Source organism: Aptenodytes patagonicus, chromosome 2 (assembly GCF_965638725.1).
Source record: "Aptenodytes patagonicus chromosome 2, bAptPat1.pri.cur, whole genome shotgun sequence".
Lineage (NCBI taxonomy): Eukaryota > Metazoa > Chordata > Aves > Sphenisciformes > Spheniscidae > Aptenodytes > Aptenodytes patagonicus.
In genome coordinates, this window is record NC_134950.1 from 92,316,265 (window position 1) to 92,330,612 (window position 14,348).

Sequence of the window (14,348 nt, forward strand, 5' to 3'; positions counted from 1 at the left end):
CACTGAAATTATAGGGCTATAGATATAAAGCAAACAAAGAAACAAAGACACATTTATGCTGCATGTGGTTCACCTGTGGAATTCATTATCACAGAAGGTCAGAAGTGTTAAACTGTGGGTTTTTAAAGATCTGGATAGCGACCATGCATAGCAACCATAATGATGTGACACCAAGTTAATAATTTATTCCACCTCAAAAATTTTGGCATCATCTGATTGCCTACCAGGTAAATTTTTTCCCTTGTGCTGCAGTGATGCGAAACTGTAGTCACACCCTTTCTGGAATGTTTTCTGTCTCCCCATCTTCCTCCCCCCAGTTCCCTCCCCCCCGAAAAAAAAAAAAAAAGCTGAAAAGAGTGAAGAGAAGTTCTCTTAGACTGAGGTTTCCCCTTTATAAATTCAGAATAAGGTCCCTCCACATTTTTGGAAAATAAGCAGGGCTGGGAAAACTCGGAAGTGCCTGATTCATGTGAGGAGTTACAAAGTGAGACCTTCAGATGGTTCCATAGATACTGCAGCTTGTAGTGAACCGTAAGTGGCTTTTCACCAGCTTCAGGATTTTTCTTCTTAGTCCTTAAATCTGACAAAGACATCTTCCATTGTTTGGAAATGGGATTTCTCCTTAACAGCTTAGAGAAAACCATCACATATTCCTAGCTCATGCTGTATTTTGTTTTTGTGCTGGTGGCTGAGATTCACGGATATTTCGGTCACAGTCTGCAGGGTTTTGGCATTCCACAGAGACTGCATAGGCAGTAGTTGCCACTTTGGATCTTCATTGTGCCTAGTTCAGTGCTGTGTCTGTCCATGGGCAGGAATACTTGCTTCAGTGAAGAGCCACAGACAAGATAGGTGTGAGACAGTATGTTTTACATGGAGTACTCATCCTGATTTCCAATATTAGATTGGTTCAAGAGCTGAAAAAGAAAGAGTGTTATCTCCTTTCCAGTCCTAGCTAGACTCATAAACATTCAGTCCTTCTCTGAATCATCTTAAATTCTCCACCTCATGACAAGGAAGTTGATTTCAACCAGTGCTGATCTTGATTAATTTTCACAAGCCTAGCTGAGCCTTTCACTCAGTTAATGTGTCAGGTACAGGACACTTCATGGGCTAATGACCTGATCTAGTCTGGGAATTCTAATATCATTATAGCTGTCAACAGAAGAGGGTTGAGGAGGAAGAACATCGTCTTGACAATGTCCCTCAAAAATGAAAAAAAGTTTTCTTCACACAGCTATGGACTTAAAATTGTTAACCACAAATTCATATAATTAATGAGAAGATAAAAATCTCATGCACATGTTCTGGAGAACACATGCTAACTCTTCCTTTTTGACAAAAATACAGAAGTCCATCTTGGACATAAATAACCCTGTCCTGTCTGAGGAAATAATGCCAAGGAAAAAAAAAAAAAAAGCAGCCTTATTGAAGCTAAGAATGAGACACATCCAGGCATGAATAATGCCCAAGGATACCTCAGGGTCAGAGTGGGCAGTGAATCAGACATTGACAATGCAACATGGCAGGGCAAAAGAAAGCCTGCAAATATGGTCTGTCATAAAGGAGAGAGAGCGTGTGTCCAGAAGGCTCTCATGGGAATACTCTGCAAATACTCACTGAGCTCCTGACCTGTCATTGCCAAAAAAAAAAAAAAAAAAAAAAAAAAAAGAGGGAACTAGAGGAAGTTCAAAGAAGAGCGATCGGAATGATCTGCAGGCTGGAAAAACTCAGCTGTGTGGAAAGACTAAAATGGCTAGATAATGGCAGCAGTACCTAAGTGGCTTTTCTGGGTGATTTGCTTAAGTAGAGTTCACAAACATATGGAAAGCAGAATCCAGCCTCTTTACACTGCTTTGGCTTTTGTAGGTATCATACAGCATCCTTAAAAGCCCAGTTTTGCACTGAAGAAGGACTCTGCCAACACAGTGACTGTAGGGAGTAGCTTGAAGGCTTCCTTAAGGAGCTCAGTACCAGTTTCAGGGATAACAGCTATGCTGTGGAGATGGTGCTGCAGCACTGTAGAAATTACAGCACAAGCAGTAAGATCATTACCTGAACGTCTGGTGCTCAGAGTATTTAAATTATACTAAAAGCCTTGAAGTGGTCCAGAAACAGGAGGACACAAAGGTGGCTTAGAGCCAGCACAGACCCATCCTTAAGACATACAAGCAGAAATTGTGAGGGGTGGGTAAGAGGATGGGGAAAAAAAAACCAAACCAAAAATAACAGCTTAAGATTGACTAGCAGGGGAGAAAAAATACATCATAAAGGTCAAACCTAAGACTGTGGAGATGTGAGAGGTAAATGGCACAAAGCTTCACGTCTTGCAACATTTGCAATGAATCTTAAGGGGACACCGTGCAGCTGAATTGGAGTGGGCTCTAGTCAGGTAAATAATAAACTGGCAGGCAATTTCCATCTTGTCATTTAATATTTAGATTAAAACACCTAAAGCCTTATTTAAGGCTAGATGGGGGGGAGGGGGGGGGGGGGGGGCTGTACAACATGCATGTGGGCAGAGGGGCTCCACAAGTTCCACAGCAAAAGCTGAGATTTCGGTTCTTTCTGCATTGAGATTAGTCATAACCTCGTGAGTGGGGAGCCCTCTGGGAAGAGGGGGCCCGAGCAAAGGCAGGCACCTGGAAAATCCTCCTCCGCTGCTTCCCATTCACATAGAAACCGCCACATGTGATCACCCCCACCAAGTATCATCTCCATTAATAATTCGCTGAAATTCTTGATTCATCAAGTCCAGGAAGTTCCCAGGAAGTGTGGGAAAAGACCAGTCGAGCATCCCTGGTGTCAAGAGAAGGACTTAAAAACGGCTCCGAGGATGAGAAACCGCACAGCACAAACACACAGTTCACAACAGAGGAGCATGCCTCTCCCTTCTCTTTAAGCCTCCCCCCCGCCCCCGATTTTTTTCTGCTTTTACTATCACTACTAAACGATTAGGAAGAAGCTGGCTGCTCTCCACCTCTAGCACGGAGCGGCTCTCGGGGGAAAGGGGGCTCCGTAGCACAGCCCTCCCCTTCTGCCCTCCCACCGCATTCACTTGCAAATCCCTGCCCGCCCGGAGGAGCCCTCTCCGCGCCCGCGCCCGCTCCGCGCCTCCCCGTCCCCAGTGCGGCAGCTCCGGCGGCTCCGGCATCCGCAGCGCCAGCGCCGGGAGTGCCTGTGCGTGTGCGTGTGCTCGCGTGTGTGCGTGCGTGTGTGTGTGTGTGTGTGCGCGCCTGCCAGGGAGGCAGACAGGGAGGGAGGAGTTTGGCTTTTTTTTTTTTTCCCCTTTCCCTCCCCCCCCCCCCTTTTTTTTTTTTAATCAGGAGCACTGAATGGAAACCAATCAGATAGAGAGCCCCCTCGGCTCGGGCTGCCTGCATGCTGGAGTTAAAAAGTGCTGCTGGCCGAGCGGGAGCCCCAGTGAGAGGCGGGGAGGCTGAGCGGCGGGGAGCAGGGGCCGGGGAGCCGCGCCGCCGCCGCGCCGCCGACCCGGGCGAGGCTCGGCCCCGTCGTCCCTGCTTGCCGGTAAGGAGATGCGGCTTTGCACTTCTTCAGGAGCAAGTTTCAGCTGTCACCAGGCAGCTGCCTTCTTCCCTTTTTCTTTTTGCCGTGCTTATTGGGAATGCTAATTAAGGGGGGGGGGGGGGGGGGGCCAGGCCAAGCACTTATTTTGCAAAGTTGGCAGCCGTCTTGCGGAGGGCTCTGCGCCCCACCGCCGCGCCGGGCTGTCCCCCCCCCCGGGGCTCCGCGGCGTGCCCGGCGGCTCAGGGGCGTGCGGGGACCACGTTTGCTGTCATTTTAAGTCAGGCGAAGGGATGCGGCGTTTTCCCGGGAATTGTTATCGGCAGCAAGACACTTCGGTCGAGGGGAGGTGGTGAGAGCGGGAGGAGGGTCGCGTGTGGTTGGAAGGGAGTGATAATAACAACAACAACACTAAAAGGAGAAGCGTGACAAATAACTAGAAAATAATAATAATAATAAAAAAACGGTCTCGGTTTCTTGCCTAGTTGCTGTGAAATGGATACAGGGCAAAACCCTTCGGATCACGAGCAAAATCCGAGGCAAAGTGCAGAGCTGAATGTAGAGCACAGTCGAAATGAGGCTCTCCCTCAGCAAAAAAGAAGGGGGCAGAGGGGGCAGATCCGGGGACGCTACAGGAATTGACAAATGTGAAATCTTTTATTTGATAAAGGAACGGGTTGGGGAGTGATGGAGGTGGTGGAAGAAAGGGGGTAGGCGTACAGGCATTTTACAGGAGAGAAGTTGGATAATTGCAGAAAGAAAGTGCTGAATTTGGTTATGTTGTAAATGTTTCTAAGGAGCTGGTAACATACTTTGTGTGTCAGATAGATTGAACTATTTATATATCCACATGCATATAACACCTACCTGCACACACAGGGAAACCAATATACAGTATGTATACTATATATATGTATTCTTATGCAAAAGGTTGAGTCAAGAGATAAGCAACAGCAGTAGAGGTCAGTGGCTGTGGAAAGAAGTCTTGTCACTGCTGCAATAAAATCCATATTTTATGGAGAGTTACATGCAGTACTTTGTAAGTGCAAGTGGATGGTCACCTAAGTAACTCCTGATGACATTCAAGGATCAAGAAGTTTAATGACCAAAATTACTCCCAGCACGATGGCACAGCTGCTACTTTTATACAAAGCGAGAAGATGGGCACCTTTTTCCATGTACTTGTGTGTGATGTGGGTTTTTAAAGTTCTGTTAGCACTGCATGGGAGATTGTGTAGCGAAAATTACTTACAGAGCGTAAGGTCAGTCCTTTCTCCAAATTTACTGTTCTTCTGGCACAGCTAGAATAGAGAGTACAGTTGTTCCCATCTATTCAGGAATCTGTGAGGACGGTACATACATCCTACATGTATGTATGTTCATGAGCTATGTGCATGAACATATGTGCAAAGAGAACACTACAATCAAGAGCAAGGTTATTTGCATTCCCTTTTGTCATAGGACCATATGTAATAGCACCCTGGATATAACATAATTCCAAGGAAATAAAATTGCTTGAACGTGCAGACCTCTTTGGTTTTAATCAAAATAGACATAACTCTCCCAGTCAAGATAAAGGCTTATCTCATGTATTTGCTGGGCTGAAATCTCTATTATGCAGTCAGTACTGTGCAAAAGTGCTTGCATATTACTTAAAGCATTCTATAAAACTGATTAACATCTGTTCCTGAGCAATATAATGCTATGGGTAATGGTGCATCCCTATTCATTTCTTTTTTTCTAATTCCTGTTTAAAGGCAGTAAGTTTGCATGTCACAGGAGAGTCGGGTAGGGCTTGGAGGCTTGTGATCAAGATCAAGTAGATTCCTTTATCATGGATATATACAGTTTTAAAGGCCTGGCAGCAATGACACAATTAGATAGCTCCTTTAAACAGCCCAAACATGCTAATAAAGACTGCAGGGCTGAATCCCTTTTTCCTCTCCTCTCAGATGTTATCTGACACAGCACTGGTAAATATATAATCTCATATGCTTCTGGCTTTCAGCTGCACCATAATCTTTCTGGACATATTTCTAGTGGTTTGCAGTTGACTTTGAGCTGGGGGAGGGAGGGGGAAAGCAACCAGTCTTTTCAGAATAACGTAATCAGAGGCAGCAATACATTTTTTTTTTTTCAGGGAAAGTGGCATTGATTCAGTCCTGTTGTAGTTCTCTGCAATTATCCTTTGCAGCCATTTAAGGAACTCGGGTCCCCATAGGGACTTACTAGTCCCTGTAGGTATTTTAGCTTTCACACCAGTTCACAGCTCTTGCATATCTCCATGCCAGCACTCTGAAGATTACATTTATAGACACGGTCATCGTTTTCTAACCAAGTTGTTCAGCTAGAAATATGCATCTTAACTTCTGACACTTCCCTCCCTCCCTCCCTTGCATAGCTCTCCCATGCAAACGGTAACCTGCCACTCAAGGCAGCCTTCCCTTTCATAAAGTTTGCATTTTGCCATCTGCTGTTTCAATAATATTTAGTTGAGAGACTTCCTTGAAAGCAAAACACACACGTTAAAAAATGTTGTGGGTTTTTTTTTTCTTCCTTTCCGCTGAGGATCTCGAAACTAATGCAAACTTGATAGAAGTTACGAAGGTGCCTGTGCTCCTCACCAGCTGAGATCCTGCCAGAGCACCTTCTCTCTGCGAGCAACCCTCTACTCAAGGGCACACTGGGTTCCTCAGGGCAGGATCCTCCCCCAGTCCTCTATCCCCTCAGGTCTCCTACATCATTTTTGCTTTGACTGTAGATTTCAGCACACCGATCTGCTGCTTGTTAATAGACTCCTGCAGTATTTTGGGGTTTGGAAGGAATCGCTATTGGGTTTTCCAGTGGATGCCTGTGCACTGTGTAGTGATCAGGCGGATCTAGAGGGCATCGGAATTTATCTGTTGTTAAATGAAATGTTGGTCTCCGTCTCTTGCTTATCTGAACTTTTTAGTGTGCTGTCTGCCCTTTGTTGACTGCTTTTAAACTATATTCCCTTTCTAGTGCAATCTTGTAGCATTATGGCTCAAGATGGGCAGGAAATTGCTTATGGATCTCCTTGGAAATGGTGGCTAATTACTAAAATGAAAGGTAGCTGAAATCTTTAAAAATGAGTGGGTAGAATCCATTGGAAACAGCAGGCCCCACTGTGATGGTGCCTCATCTTGCATAATGGTTGCAATTCCTCTAGTGGCTCTGCTGCAATTACACCAGAATAAAGTAGAATTGGTTTTCAGTATCTTTTGATTATCATAAGCATGCGGGAAATGCCATGGAGGGGCTGTGCCTTGGAAGCTGGGTGTTAGGGAGACTTCTTCATTAACCCCTTAAAAACCTAGTTAGCTGCAGTAACTGTTCTGATTTTTTCAAAGGCTTTGCGTCATTTGGGGTTTGCTTCTTTTTCCTTTTCTTTTTTCTAAATAATTACTTAGGTTCACAACTCTCAGAAACAGGGCTGATAAACTTAGTTGTGATTACCCTGACTGCCATGTGGGGCCAAATTCAGGACCTTTTCAACATAAACCTTTTAAAGTGAGTCCCCCATCCTGCACATGAAGTGAACATCTCTGTGTGCTGCCGAACCCAGGATCTTCTGCTTACTCTATGCAGGATTCAACTTGCAGTATAAACACAGTTCTCAAGTTTAAATGTGTTCTGGTTGAGATAAAAATCCAGTAGCAGCTGGTTTGCTCGTGCTGCTTGCTTAGTCATGGCAGTCCTTTCCGAGGGGTCTGGAGAAACTGGGGGCTGCAAGGAGAGAGGTGTTATGACATCTCGCCTTGTTTCATTTGGGATGGGGAGAGATGAGATGTAGAGGGAATGTTTAGTGCGATTCAACCCAGCTGTTATCTGTCTTTATTGCTTAACAAAAGGTACAGGGCAGATTATTAGTCCTTTTCTGAGTTTTAAAAACACCCTTGAAGAATGCATGATTAATGCAAAATATCAGCAGAAAAAGTCATCCTCTCTGGGTTGTGTTGTGAGTGATGCTGCAGTGGAACTAGGTGGAGAAAGTGCTGGATAAAAGCATTTTTCAAGTTTGAGTACTTCTCTTCACATCCATTTGGGTTTTTCTTGCTGTAAATCCCAACCTAGGAGTTTCTCTCTCATCCTTCCCCAATGACTGGCTGATTCCTGTTGGGAGTCCATCCAGCCTCAGGTTCCTAAGCTTCTTCAGGGCACTGCTGTGTGTCCTAATCCTGGTCACCCATCAGTGGCTTCCCCTCCCTGTTTCAGGCAGCGTTATCCCTCCTTGCACCCATGAACATCTCCTGTACTTACTCCAGGTGTGGCTGGTTGCCAGCATTGTCTTCCACTTTATTTATTTTCCCGGTTGTGCACTTGGCACTGAAAGGCCCAAACAAATACTGTGAATATTTATATTTATGCTTTTGTTAGTTTGTTAACAGGAGCATTCCCAGAAGAAACTAGGATAACTGTAGTTCAGGACTGTTTCGAGTGGTGTGAATTAATGTTACTGGTTGGTACATTCAGTCTCGTGGAACTGCCCACTCCTTGAGTATTTTTCTCTTTCAAAACAAACCAGAGAGGACAGTTTTTCCTGCAGCTGCAACCCCCTTAGCAGCGGTGAGATGCAATGCTTATGGGGAAGGGAAACTGCATCTTTCTGGTGAAAGGAGCCTGCAAGCCCTGCCAGGATGGAAAAGGCACGTCTGGCATGGCGTCCTCATGAGTTATGGTGTTGGACCTCCAAAAAGAAGCTTTAAGCAAAGAAGTGATTGCTTAACTGTGACGGTGCCAGAGCACTTGATAGCACTGTGCTGAAACATCCAAGATTTCACTGATACTGCATTATCTTTCTTCACACCCAGCCACAAGACACCCTCTCCATACTCCCCTCTTCGCCAAGCACACAGACAAAAGAGCACATACATTTCCATCTGGTTGCATTCAGGAACAGTGCCAACCTTGCTATGTTTTAAGTAACCTGTTCAATAATGGCTTTATTCTGGCATTGTGGGCAAATATTTTACGGATTAATTAGCCTATCTTGTCGGGGTATACATATGTATTTATATATTGTCAGAAAGTGCTTAGTTCTAGCCAGAATGTGACTATTAGATTTGATTTGCAACATAAATACCCATCGTAACCCCTCAGCTCTTCCCTAGTGACACACCGCAACGCACAGAAGAGAGCACTTTATGAATGAGATCGGTCCTGTACTATCTGGGTACCTTAATTCCTCTCAGCTAAACTAATTCCATTATCTTGCTGTAATGTTTACAGCTGCCTGCGAGATAATAGGTAGTGTATCTTTCCAGCATTCCCATTTCTGCATCTAATCGCAGAGCCAGAGCAGGAGGACCTAGGAGAAGGGTCAGCAGGAATTGAAAATTAGCACAGAAATTAGACACTAGTCGAGTTTCCCCAGGTACTGCAGGTGCGTGCTTGTCTGCGTGTAAGGCAGGGCCGCCTACTCCCTAACTGCTGCATTTCAATTGTCAGTTAATAGCTTCTATAAGCACAAAGGCTGCTTAATCAACACGATCATTAGCATGTAGCTCTGCTTTGGTGTGAAGGGTAAGACCAAACTCAAAGAAAAGACTTGCCTCTGACAGTAACTCTGCTTTGCATTCTCGAAGGTCATGGGGACCCAGACCTGTCCTGCGTGTGAGGTGGTGGGAGAACCACACACGCCTGTGGGTCCCAGCTGGGTTGCTGACACCATGCAGCACGGGGACCAACCTCCGTACTGACACTCTCACCCGAGGGAAAGCCCTCTCGCTTAGAAAGATACCCATGTATCCTCCTCCCTCATCCCCCCCAGTTCCAATACATTAACAAAAATAATTAAAAGCATGGTTGCTTTTAGTTTTGCCCGAAGCATTCAGGTGAAAGCTGTTTCCTCGCTGAATTGATTCTCCTTGAGTGCCTGGTGGTTTGTAACTTTAGGGTGTCATTAGTCTGGCAATCATTATTTGACAAAAGCATCTTCATGGACAAAAAGAAAATGAAATAGCTTATAGTATCCTGCCAAATAAAATAACACTATCATTGTGAGATGCTCTGTGGACATTTGGGAGTCTTGCTTCAAGTGAGGGACAAGGCATAGTTGATCGACATGGGGCCTTCACTCAAAAGCTGTTCAAGTATTCCACGATGTCTAAAAAAATATGTCTTTACCACTCGCCCCCCCCCGCGAGACCAGCCTGTATAATTGGCCTTGTTTTACAGCAGGGGGAAGCGAATCACAATGGAGGTGAGTGACTTGCCCAAGGTCACATGAGGAGGCCATAGCACAGCAGGGATGGTGAACCAGGATCTACACAGCAAGTACAGCTTGCAGTCAACCCTCCTGCCTCTCTGCTGCTCACTCCAGTTGTTGGAGCTGATCAAAGAATGGATGGGGAAAAAAATCGGATTTGGGTCTCTTTTTTTCATCCAAAAGAAAGCCAATTATTTTTCTCAAGGACTCCTTGCAGCCTCTTTGACACTTTCTCCCCAAAGGATTTTCTGGATGTTTTTTGCTTGTTTGTTGAGCCGTGTTCTGTGTGGAAGGGAAGGGGGAGGCTGGGTAGCTCCAGAGCCATCCAGGACAAGACTGAGTATCTTATTCCCAGTAGAAAGTAATCTGAGCTGTCCCCAAGCAAGGTGGCCGTGACATTCCTCTCTGCATTGGCCTGGCTGGACTGACCACGGAGTTTTTTTATCATTCCCTGCCTCATCCATTCCCACCTACTTATGCCTGTGGGAGAGAATGGGATAAAAAGGGTCTCATAAAAGGCTGCCTTTTCTGCATGCTGCTGCCTGTGGTTTGGGGCAGCCAGAGGTCACACTGCACTCTCTTGTTCACCTCCATGCCTGTACGAATTCATTTTAAAGTACCCCTGCTTTGTAAACATCTAAGGAGTAGTATTCCTAGTGCATAGATATGAAGGTGAGTCAAAGGAAAAGTTACTTGAATAAGGACATGGCATACACCAATACCTCTGGCATGGGTATTGATCCTAGTATAAATAAATAGAGGGAGAAGTAGGAAAAGACACATAAAAAAGACACATTAAATTTACAAGTTATATGGCAGGGTTAGATCCAAATAGTGCCAGGTTCTGAGCTGTGTCCCACCTACTATGCCCTAATGCTTTTGGAGCTGGCCTCGCAAACTGATCGACCACTACAAGAATTCAAGAGAGCCTATTTCCTCATTTTCACAGCGCGAAGAGTGCTCTGGGAGATCACAGAGCAGGAATATATAGAGTTAGAATCCCTTTCAGGGAGCAAATTCCTTTTGTGAAATTGGTGCTCAATTTAGCTGTCACTGCTGAAAGGGAAAAAGATGCAGAAGGAACTTTTAAGTCTACCAGCCACATCCCTTTAAGCAATCCATGCCGTGCCAACCAGTTTTATAAAACTCTGTATTTCATCTAAACTCCATTTAAGTCTAAATAATATTAATGCCCTGCTATGGTATTTCCCTTCTCACTGTTGATAATTATCAAGTTATTTCTGCTATAAACAAAGCAGTGTTCTTCTCTCTCTCTCTGCCTTATCATACCTGGTCCCAGAGCATTTTACTTTTAAACGTACCAATAAACTGCACTGAAATCCACAAGACTGTTTGAATACTTAAGTGCCTTCCTGGATCAAGATATCAGGATCTTGTAATGAAGTGTTTACAACTTTGCAATTATTTCCATGGTGACCAAACCGTGACCTCCAAAAATTTGTATACTTGGTGTCCCTAAATAGTAGACTAGGAAAAGTGGGGATGGAAAAAAAAACTGTGTAAGGAATGGTCATCATTTCCCATTGAAGCCCCTTCAGCAATATAGCCCTGGCTCATTTGTACAGCATGGAGATGGATTCTCTGCTGTCCTTCTACTCCCATCAGCAGCTGGGGGCAGTTGCAGCAGGGATGCAGAGGACTGGACTGAGATTGTCACTTGCTGGCTGGGTCTGCTGGAACGCAGCAGGAGCATCTTTCCTTTGTGCAAGTGTCGCTGTGAGTTACATCTCTAAAGCCAATTCTTAGCTTGGATTCTTCCTTCTGGTGCCTGTGTCTTCAGGTCATCTGCACTTAAGAGGAAGCAGTGCATAAGCATCCAAGGAAAAAAGCTGGCCCAGTGTATCTTATTTATTAATATTTACAGCCATCAGCACAATTCTGCAGACAATCTAATCTCAGGCAGCTTTAAAATTCAGTGCTTTTCAGAGCAGCGTTTCCCATCAGAAACAGAAGTGTGCACTCTGATTTGTAGAAAGGATTTCTCTTCCTCTTGGACAAAAAACCCAAAACAACACAAAAACAGGTTCCCACTTTTCTCAGCACAGAATTTATATTGTTATTAAATTAAATGTATTATCATATTGTAATATGTTAGGGTGTCTTTTGCAGGATTTCTGAAGTGGCTCCTCGTTAATCTACCGTAATTCATTTGTCAGATATCTCAAAGCTACTTGATATCACAGTTACTTTAAGGTATGGCAGAGCTTTCCTTAGCAACAGGTTGTAATTTCAACCAGGCTGGTAAATGTGAGGTCAGAAGCTGGTTGCTGCAAATCTAGGAGGTTAAAATACACTGCACATCCTTGTTTCCTATTGCAATACCATCCTGAGCAAAAGTAAACACTGGGGTTACTCAGTGTACAGTTTTTGTCCTCTTGGAATGGCTCATTTAATATGAAGTGTATTTTGTGTTTATTACAGAGGTATTTATGTTTGGTCAAAATGGTATTAAAACCAGCCTTCATGTGATGCAGGCACCTCAGGTGCAGATTTAGTTTCAAGCCCTGACCCGAGCAAGTATCTGTTACGTCTGAGAGGCTGCGGGTCACCGCAGGACGGAGCTGCTGGAGTAGTGGTGCTGCCTGAAGAGGGAGGGGGGTGAGCAGCAGGCATCCTGACATGGGCAGGCATCCCAGCCCCAGGAGGCAGCCAGAAAACTTACTTCTGGAGGCAGAAGTTAGCAACGGCGAGCACATAGACTAGATGGCTACCAGCGACCACAGCTTCACTGAGTGTTTGACTGGGGCCAGGTTGGTGCAATCCAAAACACCAGAGGTCATTTGTTAAGTCCCAAACTTAGTGTGCTTGGCTACCACGGTGATAGAAAGTACCAGATTATGGCAGTGGCAGCAGTTTCCAGCTCTGGGAATGGGGTGAGCGCAAGGAGGAGATAGCCAGCTGCTGCTTAAAGTCCCATTCTTCACTTCCTTCGAAGGTGACATGGTGGAAGGTTTGATATTTTTTATATACACCACTGATGGTAGCGCAGGACTCATGGTTATCCCAGCTTTATTTATGGGATATGCTATATAAAGGGTAATGTGGGTATGTTTTCAGGCGCTACCCAACCTTGTATGTTCTCCTTCCCTTACATATTTCTCTTCTTCCGTTGGACTGTTTCATCCTTATCTGTTGTTTTGTAAGATAACGATCCTTTGCCCAGCTCTGTGCATGCTGGGAAGACAAGACATGCCAGGAAGCCAAAAGTGCCGCAGACATCAGTGTGTTGGAAGTAGGTCTTTGTCCTTTACCATTGACTCTGACTGTCTGAACAGAGCAAAGAGACCGAGCAGGATTCAGCTGCAAGCTGGGATAGGATGAATTATTGTAAATAACTGAGCTGAGCCATTAGAAATAAGTTGCTAATGTAAGCAAGATTAACTTGATGTGCTGCCTAAAATGAGATATTAGAGTTGATAGGGGAGAGAGAGAAAACTTTTCATTTAGATGGAAACAGGACTGATTAATTAAGCAGTAACGAACAAGGAACCTTGCCTTGAATTGATATGAGGCTTGCAGTGCTAATTTAACACAAAGTACAGCTCCCAATTTGTTATTAAATTAAAACGGCTTTTAAAATTGTTTACATTTTTTTTTCTTATCTGCTTCTGTGTGGCAAAATGATTATTCTGGCTAGTTAGAGAAACCAATCAGAGCAACAGAAAGTGTAGGTTGAAGGAGGGAAAGACTGTCCTGTTGTGTAATTAAGAAATATACACTAATATCCATGACATCATGAATAAGCACTTCAAAGTAGTAAGTGTGCTCTGTATTGCATATTAAACTAAACAATTAGCATGCTAACAAGCTGCTCTGGACATACAGTGAAAAGGCATGCACTTAAGGAAATGACTACTTTTTTTTTTTAGTCTAAAGATCTGCTCACCTAACTGACAAATATTATTGAGGAATAATGAGGAAGAAACATTTCTCCTTCTTCTTCCTTTCCCCTTTCTTGCAATTTTCAAAGCAGTTTTAATTTGGCAGACTTTGTGATTGCCCCATACAAGGGAACTTTTGTTACCCCCATCAAAGTATATGATGGAAATGTGAGACACTGTGTGTCATAGACAAATCCTATGGAACAACAGGGAAAATAACCTTGTAGTGACATTGCTTTTTTAGTCTCAAACAAGTTTTACTCTTGACAGGAATGTTTCTATGTAATTTATTGTAGGATAGCTCAACAGTAGCAATTTGTCATGCATTGTGATGTAATTTGATGGGTTCATTTCTTAAGTGAGTTATGGATTATGGATTATCTCTGTATATCAACAACAGAGCTGTATCTTTTATGTAAATATTCCTTCAACTTTTCCTTCCTCTTCCAATCCATTTTCCATCATACAGAGATGACTTTTCTTCCATCTAATCTTTCTACTAATAAGGTGTTTAATAATTTAGCAGCCTAAAAAATGAGCATATTTTCAAAGGAGTTGGTATCAATGGTAGTGTAAGAGCCTCAGGCTACAAAAATGTGGATGAGGCTACCAAAGTTTTAGAGTCAGGATCCCAACTGTCTTTCTGCTTCAGGCAGCTATTTTATTAAAGTTGGTATTAAACAACACCGCCT

General features: G+C 44.0%; 1 protein-coding gene across 2 annotated transcripts in view; it reads left to right on the plus strand.

Moving 5' to 3' along the window:
* Positions 1–3,384: 3,384 nt before the first annotated feature.
* The window catches only part of LOC143156618 (cadherin-6), a 110,408-nt gene continuing 99,444 nt past the window's right edge, over positions 3,385–14,348 (plus strand). For both annotated transcript variants that reach the window (XM_076330391.1, XM_076330394.1), the window contains exon 1: positions 3,385–3,528. The gene's annotated coding sequence lies outside the window, so the exon portion shown is untranslated. The remainder of the gene's footprint in view (positions 3,529–14,348) is intronic.